This window comes from Rhinoderma darwinii, chromosome 5 (genome assembly GCF_050947455.1).
Source record: "Rhinoderma darwinii isolate aRhiDar2 chromosome 5, aRhiDar2.hap1, whole genome shotgun sequence".
Taxonomy (NCBI): domain Eukaryota; kingdom Metazoa; phylum Chordata; class Amphibia; order Anura; family Rhinodermatidae; genus Rhinoderma; species Rhinoderma darwinii.
This window is the reverse complement of record NC_134691.1, coordinates 94,610,256-94,622,212: the sequence shown is the minus strand read 5'-3', so window position 1 is coordinate 94,622,212 and position 11,957 is coordinate 94,610,256.

Here is an 11,957-nt window from a genome sequence, read left to right as displayed (position 1 = left end):
TGCCCCTACACTAAATAAAAACAAAAAACCTACACATATTATGTATCTACATGACCGTAATAACCTGAAGAATTAATCGAATGGGTTATTTAGCGTGAAACGCGAACGGGATAAAAAATAAACAAGAAAAACAATGCTGAGAATCGCTTTTTCCTATATTCACGCCGTAAAAAATATATTTTTTACCCCCAAACTGAGGGGGGGGGGGATACTATTTCTCTCGCATAAAACAAGGCCTCATATAGCCACATCAATGAAAAAATAAAAAAGTTATGGTTGCTGAAATGCAGAGAGGCAAAAACGGAAAAATTTAGCTGCTCATTAAGGTCTTTTCAGGCCCGGTCACTAAGGGGTTAACTTCCGATGCTCCATATTGTTGTTTTCTTGTTATGTAGCCTAATAAAGAGATAAAAAAAAACACAACAAGTAAAAAAAGGACAATTAGGCCTCATGCACACGACCGTAGTGTTTTTCTGGTCCGCAAATTCCAGGACCGTGTTCCGTGAAATGTCATCCGCAGTTCATCCGTATGTAATCCGCAAAATGCGGATGAAAAAAAAAAAGCCTAGGTAAAACAGGATGACGACAGAACTCATTCCCGGTCGTCGCCTAGCAACATTTCTGCAAATCCGCAAACTGCGGATGACACACGGAGGTGTATCCGCAATTTCCACGGGCCCATTGACTTCTATTGGCATGTCCGCATCGAATTTGCGGCCCGTAATAAGACATGTCCTGAGTTTCTGCGGCACGGATTTGCGGACATGCGGAGACCCGTGAAAACACGGATAGTGTGTATGGGCCCATAGAAATGAATGGGTCCGCAATTCTCCCGTGGATTTGCGGGGGAATTGCGGACGCAAAAACACGGTCGTGTGCATGGGGCCTTAAGGAAATGGGAAAATTTGTTTATTATACAGTTATCAGTAGAAAAACATGTATAGACTGTTTACAACAGAAAAATAGGTTATGTATAGCCACAATCTTTGTCATGGCTCTGTAAGTGGGTAACAACAAAGAATATCCATGTTCTTGCCACCTTGTTAGTTCAAGTCGATATCTATTTGATCAGACTTTATAAATAACACTAATAAAAGTCTATATTGTTTACGTATTTTTACATATTTGCCCATATGTCATCAGATTTATCAAGAGTCCTGCTACAATTAGTGACGGCATTTATTACTACAAATTATATGAACTTTTATTGCTGTAATAAATATATATAGTGGTATATTACACATTCGCGGGGCAGCACCACATTCTGGACTCTGTTGCTGTATCCCATAATATCACACAACCATCCTTACATTATTGATTACCATCCTAGCATTTATAAAAAAAAGAGAACAGCTGTCATCTGATAGCCTCTCCATTTGTCTGCTTCCTGCAGCAATCTCTCATACTGACTGTGTGAGTGACGTGTGTGTGATGCGAGTGTGTGTGTGTGATAGGTATTCTAGATTTGGAGCCCATCTGGCCACACAGACTGTGAGTTGTCACAACAAAATAAATATATCTATAATATGTATTTAAAAAAACTCACAAAATGACATGTCTTTCCTTGCAGTTATGTCCCAAGCTTCCCTCTTTATTGAATTTTAGTGACTCCTAAACTATAGGAGACGTTAGTTCCTTCCTTCTCACTGTCAACTTTAGTTAAAAGAGGAAAGAAAGAAAACCTTGTAACCTTACAGGCTATAAATTAGTGTGAAGACTTTGGTATCTGTAAGTCATCTTTGATGGAAAAATAAACTTTTGTTTTCTTATACCAGGTCTTGTTTCACATTTTAATCAACTATGTGTCTGCACAGGGAGGATGATGGGACACTCTAAGGGTATGTTCACACGAGGGCGTCCGTTACGGCTGAAATTACGGGGATGTTTCAGCCTGAAAACATCCCCGTAATTTCAGCCGTACTGGCATGTGCAGGCGCTTGAACGCCGCGTCAATTACGGCCGTAATTAGCGCTGCTATTCATTGGAGTCAATGAATAACGGCTCCAATTACGGCCAAAGAAGTGACAGGTCACTTCTTTGACGCGGGCGTCTATTTACGCGCCGTCATTTGACAGCGGCGCGTAAATTTACGCCTCGTGTGAACAGACAAACGTCTGCCCATTGCTTTCAATGGGCAGATGTTTGTCAGCGCTATTGAGGCGCTATTTTCAGACGTAATTCGGGGCAAAAACGCCCGAATTACGTCCGTAAATAGGCCGTGTGAACATACCCTTACTGTTACATTGACTGCCAGGGTGACCTTAGAGAGTAGCAAGTGACAGAGAAATTAGCTCCATGAGAACTAATATGGCTGACAATGGTAGCTGTCAACTACTTCCTGTCCTAGAAACTAAAGACAGAATAAGTCTCAACAAACAGCTGAGCTTACAAAAGAAAAATTGCATACAGTTACAGCACAGAGAAATTCAGGAGCACAAACAAGTTTTTATTTTGGGGGGATGTCTGGTTTTAGGAAAAAAATTCAATAAAGCCTTCTATACATATTGTTCATAAATAAGTGGGAGAATTTGCCCTTATTTCTTTCTGGGTTGGCTGGGTAGCAGAAGTGTAGTCGAGCAGAAAGAAATTGATTAAAACTAAACTGATATAACACTACATAAAATGATGAAGAACCTTGAATAGGAGACACAAGGTATTTACAGTTAGCAATATGATTGCTTTTATTATATCGGTTTATTACATTAGTTTGATTTTAGGGATTGTAATTTAGAAAAGTAGATAGACAAAAAAACTCTGTATCTCTTCTACTGTGGTCCTTGTAAAAATAAGTAAGAAGGTTTGAAATTGGAAGTAAGAGACAAAAATAATATGTCTGAAGATGACATTTGGACAGGCAATGAGGCATGGAAATACAGGTAAGCTGTTGCAGATGGTTGGGTATTCAAAGGCAATGTTATAGGGACAGAAAATGAGACATGGAGAGACAGGTGCTAGATGAGATGATTGATTTCCAAACAAATATATACAATACAATTCTGATGACAAAAGTATTCTGGGTAAAACAAAATTGCTAGTGTACTTTTTTATCAGGTACTTAGCACAGACAAGACACTTGAGATTATTTTCAAACTCAATTTTATACGTGTCGATTTCATATAAGTTATATGTATTTGATGTATTGACAAGGAAATCAATGCAATATTAAAATTAATGAAAAGATTCATGGCCTGAAAACAGCACAAGACAAATGTGCCATTTGACCATAAGGCTATGTTCACACGGAGTATTTTGGGGGAGGAATATCTGCCTCAAAGCTCCAAACGGAATTTTGAGGCAGATATTCCTCCCCCAAAATACTCCGTGTGAATAGCAATGATCGCGCCGTTTTTCGCCCGCGGCCATTGAGCGCCGCGGGCAGAAAACACGCTTTCTCCTGCCTCCCATTGAAGTCAATGGGAGGTCGGAGGCGGAAGCGCCCGAAGATAGGGCATGTCGCTTCTTTTTCCCGCGAGGCAGTTTTACTGCTCGCGGGAAAAAGACGCCGACGCCTCCCATTGAAATCAATGGGAGGCGTTCTCGGGCCGTTTCTGCCGAGTTTTGCGACGCGGTTTCCGCGTCAAAAAACTCGGCAAAAGACTCCGTGTGAACATAGCCTAAGAAGGAAAATATATAGAAAAGCAATTTAGTAAGTTCTACGCCTGCAATAAGTAAACATAAAGGTCTATCTATCTTTCAAAACTTGTTAACATTGTTAACTAAACAACGTAAAAATGTAGCTAATTTCAAACAACATTTTAGAGAACTGTATGAATAGCATTACATTGTAATAGCACGTAGCGTATCCGCCCTGTGCGCCGCAGGCAATTCCAGGCGAAAAAGCGCACCAAACTGTGGCACAGTTTTTTGCCCGGAAAGTCCGCTGTGGAAAACTGCAGCAATTAGCCAACCTGCTAGCCTGTGATTGGCTGCAGCGGACACATGGGATGAAACGTCATCCCAGGAGGTCACGCTGGAGGAAGGAACACAGACTTTTGGATAAGTATGAGTTTTTATTTTTTTCCCAGTTGTTAGTTTTTTGAGGCGGGATCGCTGCGAACACGCCGCAAAAAACGCAACAACTGCTATTTGTTGCAGGATTTACCTCCCTATTGAATTCAATGGGGAAAACCCGCAACAAATAAACAGCGTTTACGCAAGTACAATTGACATGCTGCAGAATAAAATTCCGCACCGCAGGTCAATTTCTTATCGATTTTTTTCATTCAGTATTAACGCAGCGTGTGGATGAGATTTGTGTTATGTCATCCACTTTGCTGCTACTTTATTTGCTGCGGTTTTTCAGCAACGACTTCCATTGTGGAAAAACTGCAGGATTTACTATTTATGCATCCAAGGTGAAGATGTATACTTAGACACAACAATAATTATGCATCCTGCACGTGGCAATTGTTGTCATATAGGCCTGGCATAATGAAAAAAAGTATGTCAACTTTTTTTTTGCCTTTTTTTTTGCTATTCATTTTATGAATTTTGACTGTTTCTGTACAATTTTTTTTTTTACAATCTTAAATTAAAGCGTCATTGTATCTTTTTGAAGAATCAGGAAATCTATCAAAGTACATACAGTCGTTTAAATGCTGTTCACAGTCTAATTGACATATGATCAAGCTGTGCAATGTGTTCTGGCCACAGAGATATAAATTAGTCCTGGTCATGAAGGGGTTAATAAATGGCCTATTAAAGTCATCCAGCTATAATAATGAGTAAAGGCAGCAGAAAAAAAACCTTATAGGATAATAGGAGAAATAGACTTTGAAACAAAGGAAATAAATTGACAGAAAAAAACATGATATTCCATGGATAAATAAAGCTTTGATATTGTATCAGAGAGAATATGATCCATGTGCAGTTAATACACCTCTACTAATCTGTCTGTATTTCCCACCTACACAGTAACATTTACAATTCACAATGAGGACAACAAAACGAAATGATTGATAGAGCTTGACATATGTCTACAGTAGACATTGTGGGAAAAAATTTATAGCTTTCAATATTTCTATAAGGACATTAAAGCTCAAATTAAACCCCCACTCAGAAAAAGTCTGCCAAGTGTCGCTGCCAATACAGGAGTAAAACTTTCCATAGCTATAGCAAGTGACCCATTTATCAAGCCCTGCCAACGCAAATAATGTCTCACAAAATAGTTAGAAAAAGAGTCACTTTCAAATAGGACCATGGTAAATAAAACCAGACTTTAGTAGGTACCGTATTTTTCGGACTATAAGACGCACCTGGCTATAAGACGCACCCAGATTTTAGACAATAGAAAATAGGACAAAAATTAATATTTTACTACTTTTACAAAGAAAAAACTATAGTCCCTTGACTGCCGACTATAAGACGCAGGGACTTTTTAGCAAGATTTATTCCTGCTAAAAAACTGCGTCTTAGGCCTCATTTACACGAGCGTGTGCGTTTTGCGCGCGCAAAAAAACGCTGCGTTTTGCGTGCGCAAAAGGCAATTGACAGCTCCGTGTGTCATCCGTGTATGATGCGCGGCTGCGTGATTTTCGCGCAGCCGCCATCATAGAGATGAGGCTAGTCAACGCCCGTCACTGTCCAAGGTGCTGAAAGAGCTAACTGATCGGCAGGAACTCTTTCAGCACCCTCGACAGTGAATTCCGATCACAATATACACCAACCTGTGAATAAAAAAAGACGTTCAAACTTACCATGAACTGCCTGCTTCCTCCAGTCCGGTCTCCCGGCCGTTGCCTTGGTGACGCATCCCTCTCTTGTCATCCGGCCCCACCTCCCAGGATGACGCGGCAGGCCATGAGACCGCTGCAGCCTGTGATTGGCTGCAGCCTGTGCTTGGCCTGTGATTGGCTGCAGCTGTCACTTGGCCTTAATTGTCATCCCGGGAGGTCGGACTGGAGGAAGGAGCCGGGACTTATCGGTAAGTCCGAACTTCTGTTTTTTTTAACACGTATATGTATATTGTGATCGAAAGTCACTGTCCATGGTGCTGAAACAGTTTAAGTCTTTGAGCACCGTGGGCAGTGACTGTCTCCTGACGTCGCGTACCCGAACATTTTTTGCCGGGTTCGGTCAAAACGAGTTCGGCCGAACCCGGTGAAGTTCGGTGCGCTCATCTCTAATTTGACACTCCGTTTGGATGTTTGTAACCAGAAAAGCACGTGGTGCTTTTCTGTTTACATTCATCCTTTTGACAGCTCTTGTGTGATTTTCGCGCATGCAACGCAGGACCGTCCGTGTGGCATGCGTTGTTTTCACGCACCCATTGAAGTCAATGGGTGCGTGTTGCGTGAAAAACGCAAGAATATAGAACATGTCGTGAGTTTTACGCAACGCACTCACGCAGCGCAAAATTCACGCATCGTCTAAACAGCCCCATAGACTATTATAGGTGCGTACGACACGCGTGAAAAGCACGCGCGTCGCACGCGCGTATAATACGCTCGTGTAAATGAGGCCTTATAGTCCGAAAAATACGGTACATACTTTTACAACATAGAGTTTTATTGGCTGAGTATGCACTCATCCAGTCAACAGGCAGCTCTCATACAAGCACTGCCACAATAACTGAGTTATGCAAGTATTTACGCAGAACCCTGCTAAGCTTCATTGGTAGCTATTTAGCAATTTCAGTATTAAATGGGTTGTTCGGTTTATTGTAAAGAACATTTGTGTAAACAAGAAATCTATAAGATCCAAACCTGTTATATATATTCATTGGTTTGTCGTCGAACAAAGATTTATAAGATCATAATTACATTTACCATGCAGTTTCTTACACACAATGGGGGAGATTTATTAATAGTTATTGTGCGGCAGCATCTCTTCCCTGTGTAGCATGCCTCAAATTCATCAATAGCGTGCACACTCTGTTTATAAAAATAGTCCAGGCTAAAGCAATACAAGGTAAGACCTGTTAGTCGTGGCTTGGACGTTGGCGGTAGCGGAAGTGTGGCGGTTGAGCTCTGCTGGTCCCGGTGATTATCCGGCCCCATCCCCTCTCAGGGAGCTGGAAATCTCTCCCTTCAGACTGGATTACTATTCCTCCGCACTGCCAGCACATTTTGACCCCATTTTTGCCCAATTTTGGACATCCAGACGGCAGGGCCTAGTCCGTGGGCCAGATCCCCGGCCTAAATTGAAAACTGGAAGTGAGCGGGCCACACTTCCAGCGCGGAGCACGGAGAGCACTGAGACAGGCGGTTTCAGCCTGGAAGGGGGAACAATTTAAAAAACGTACTCCTCTTCTCACTGCCATCCTAGGAGTGTATCCTACTGCACTCTGGGCCTTACAACCAGCACCAGCTGTGTGATAAACGCGGCCGCCTTCTTGAGACTTCCAGCTCTGGCTCTCTGGGGGAACTCCTCTCCTCCCTGGTGGTGCGGTGTGTGGCCGTATTCTCTGCCTGAATCAATGCTTTGGAGGTATTGTATACTATACCTGTAGCCCTCACACATTATACTTTACGTACCTATATGACTGTGATGTAGCATCTTGAGGACCCCCCTCTTCCCCTATGCAAGCACTATTTTGAAGTATATTCGTGGTGCACTAGCCTGAGTATTTGCTTTGTTCCTGCATAAAAATACTGCCTGTGATTTGTTTGTAATGGCGCCCTCAAAACAATCTAAAATCACTGACAAAATGGAAAAATCGGCGGGAGCGGCTTCTGGGCCACGCATGTCGCTGCCTTTTGAGGCTTCGGCCTCTCCTTCCACCACTGTTAACGCACCTTCAGAACCATTCATGCTGGATGTTCTAAAGGCTATAACGGAATCCTGTACGGTGCTAACAGAAAAAATAGACGCCCTCCAGACGGACTTTGGTCTCCTTAGGGCTGATGTGCACACACTACGTGAGAGGGCTACTGAGTCCGAAAGACGCATATCTGACCTTGAAGATGTGGTGACTCCTCTAAGACCTCGAGTTGACACACTACCTGGCGAGCTAAAATGGATGACATCGAGAACCGTTTGAGAAGGTGTAATATCCGTTTTATTGGTCTACCAGAGGGAGTTGAGAGGCCGGATCCTGCTGCCTTTTTTGGAAAATTGCCTTAAATGAATCTTTGGGAAAACAGCCTATTCTCCTATGTTCTGCGTGGAACGTGCGCACCGTATCCCGACCAGAACACCTCGACCTGGAGCACCTCCACGTACATTCATAGCCAAGTTTCTTAACTCCATGGATAGGGACAAGCTGCTAGAAATGGCAAGGAAACAAGGTCTTCTGAAATATAACAACCAAGATTTACGAACATTCCCTGATTATTCTCCGGAGGTTCAGAAACAAAGGCAAAGTTTTAATGAGGCCAAGAAATCTCTGCGAGAGAAGAAAATCCCTTACTCTATATTCTACCCTGCCAAGGTCAGGCTGGTGCACAATGGCGCTACCATTTTTTTGGGACAAACCTGAGGATGTTTTTGCTTGGTTAGAACATCATGGGATATAGTCCCTTTGTTCCTGACAACCTACGTCTCCCGGTGCGAGAGTGCATTATGTCTACAGGACTTGTTCTGCATGGCACAAACTATCTTTGGAGATTACTTATGGAACTACCGCTTGATGATGTGTGAGAAGAGTACAGATACTTATCTGCTATTCTACATTGCACTGCCAGTCGTTTCTTCTACCATATGGTCCACTGAGCCAAGTCTATTTATTTGCTAGATTTGTGGTATATCTAGGGGAAGGGGTTTATCCCCCTTACATTTAACAGTTTAACAGTATTCTCTAATGCCAGTTTTACCTTGTGCAGGATAGTTACTGCATTTGGGAATGAAGCCTGTGTCAGGTTTGGAGGGATGGGTTGGGTGGGGTTTTATTGATTTAGCTTTCCATATCTTTTCAGTCATTTACGTGTATTGCATAAATGTATGTGGATCAGTGACTTGACCTCTCAGATTGCTGGAATTTATAATCCCTCTTACGGATCAGATTTCACTACTCCCTTAAACAACGTATGTTATTTGGGTATGTCCTACTACCAATACTGAAGAAATGGCGATTTTACAGCCCCTTAGGATCTTCTGCTGGAATCTGAAGGGTCTTAATGATAAATTCAAGAGATTTCTGGTATTAAATTTTCCCTCCAATTATAGTTCTCAAATGATACTCCTTCAAGAGACTCATTTGATGGGCTCTAAACTGAAGGCTATTCATAGGCCCTGGGCTAGATATGGTTATCATGGCTCTTTTTATAGCTATTCCTGTGGGGTCTCCTTGCTGGTCCACAAAACTTTACAATATGTGGTCACTTCTGTTAAAACTGATCCTAGATGGAGATTTGTTATGATATTATGTCAGGTATACCTTAGATCATTCATTATAGTGAATATTTACAATCTCCCTCCGGCATCTATCCAGCCACTGAATGATGTGATAACAGATTTGGGACGTGCGCCCCTCTTGTTACTTGGGGATTTTAATCTCCTGCTCTGTCCGGAGTTGGATATTTTGGGTGGGACTTTGGGGATTGCCTCTACTCTAAGTGCATGGGCTAACACATATTATCTGACAGAGATCTTGCGTAAGCGCCATCCCTTACTGCGGACCTACTCATGCCATTCTCCGGCATACAGATTATTCTCCAGAAATAGATCTTGCATTTAGGAATACGGCCTCTCTTGTTTTTGTAGTAGATGCCAAGTACCTCCCTAGCGGTATTTCGGATCACTCCCCCTACTTCTCACTCTAGGATTCCCTGAGGTGGCAAAACGCAAAATTTGGAGATTGAGTCCTCTATGGCTCTCCTGTAAAGAGGCTATAATTGCTTTAGACTTGGAGTTACCAAGCTTATGGCCTGCAAATACTGATTCAACGGCATGTGGTTTGGTATGGGATGCTTTTAAGGCATACACGAGAGGGGTTGTGAGAGCCATTTTCTCACACAGCCGTGGGCTAACCACTCATCATATTGCTATTGAGTCTGCCCTAGCCCTGGGGGAGGGGCAATATCTTCAAAATGTAGACCCATCAACCTTTTCTGTCTTCTCTGAAAAACAGCGTGAATACAGTCTATTCCTAACAGAATGAACTAAGAAAATAACCCTATTCTGGGTGAAGTTATTGCCACTAGGTGTCTCCCTTCCTATCATCTACTGTCCATCCCCTGTTGTCAAGCAAAACCTGTCCCTAGTTACAGAGCAGAGGAGATGGACTTCAGGAAGTGTAAGTATGTCTCGTCACTACCTACCTATAGGTCTATAGAGAGGGGGGAGTAGACTGAGAGAAACAGACACTGCCTATAGAAGTCTATGGAGAAGGAACTGGGAGCAGGAGGAGAGAGCAAGAGCAGAAAAAAATACGTTGACCATAGAAGTTTAGGAGAGGGGAGAGGGAGCAGGAGAAGAGAGGAGATACAGGCCGCTGATAAGAGTTATATGTCACCCCAGTGCTGGATTCTCAGCTACACTGCTAATTACTGCTGTACAATCGCCTCTATGCTGATAGCAGCTTGGTTCTACACACTAGCCCAGGGAACAATGAGAATTAGTGATAGAGCCTGCAGATGGGAAAACTGCTAAACAATGCCATCAACATGTCATATAATGGCCAGAAATAGTGTTATTCCTCATGTATACACATGTGACAGCTTATTCTGAAATGTCACCTGAAAAGTTAGGTAGGCTTGAGTCCAAGAAAACCCCTTTAATATATTGGAATTCAATTAAAACTTAATTTCCAAATTTTGAATCTCAGAATGTATGATGCCTTTCAGAATATCGACTAAGCAAAGATGGGTCTAAATGTGTTATCCCATCTTATAGTAAATTTAATTCAGAATTAAATTCAGAGGCTCTTGATACTTTTGATGTTCCAACGTATTCTGTTCCTTATGATCACTTATAAGGACACAAAAAGGACTGTGAAATAGTTAAGGAATATCACACTAATTTCACTCTGCACTAATTTCTAAGCAGGGGGCAAAGCATGAGATCCCAAAGTCCCTGCCATCCTCAGAATCACTTAGTGCTCTTCTCCGTATGCACAATGTCATTTAAATGCCCATATTCTACGATTTTCAAATTAGACCACACTTGAGAGACTACACAAGGCAAACATTATCCTGTGTGAAAGCATCAACACATACATCTGCATCTCTTCAGATTACACATAGAACCCATTTTCACTTCACTTCTATATAGATCTACTCACTCATTCACTTGCTTACGCATTTTTCATGTATTGAGAATCTCCACTTTAGTATTATGTTCTTGCCATGACAAATATGCTTTAAATAGTGGATCTGAATAGAGATGTTGTCAGATCAATAAAAAATAGATGCTCTTTGTCATTTTATTTTATGTCATTTTCCGCCCCCCCCCCCCCAAAACCCCCCCCTCCCCAAAAAAAACAAGAATCTTATTGAATCAGAGCACAAGTGCTGCAACTACCTATTATAATTTAAATCATTGCACCCAGCCACATGCTCATAGCTCTCATATTGCCATTATTTGACATTACATATTTAGGTCACAAAGACTTTTTTAAATATTTCGATATATCAGTGGTAAATCTTATTGTCGTTTATTGTGATTTTTTTTTTATTGTGACATCATTAAACTTCATATAGTGTGGATTTGTACTATATTAGATGGGAACATTCATTTATTGACTTTAAGGACTATATATATATATATATATATATATATATATATATATATATATATATATATATATATATATATATATATATACAATATACAACTATAACCAGTAGCAGTGTCTCTTTCATTGGTTAGAGCAGAGTTTCCCAACCTTTTCAGGCTCGAGGCACCCCGGGAAAAAAAAAAAATTCTCAGGGCACTCCTACCATAAAATGTTTACAAAACGACAAAAAATGGCTAAAAGCAAGCAGTACACTCTTAGGCCTCATGCACACGACCGTAAAAACACTCGTTATTGCGGGTCGTAATTACGACCCGAAATAACGGGCCCATAGACTTCTGTT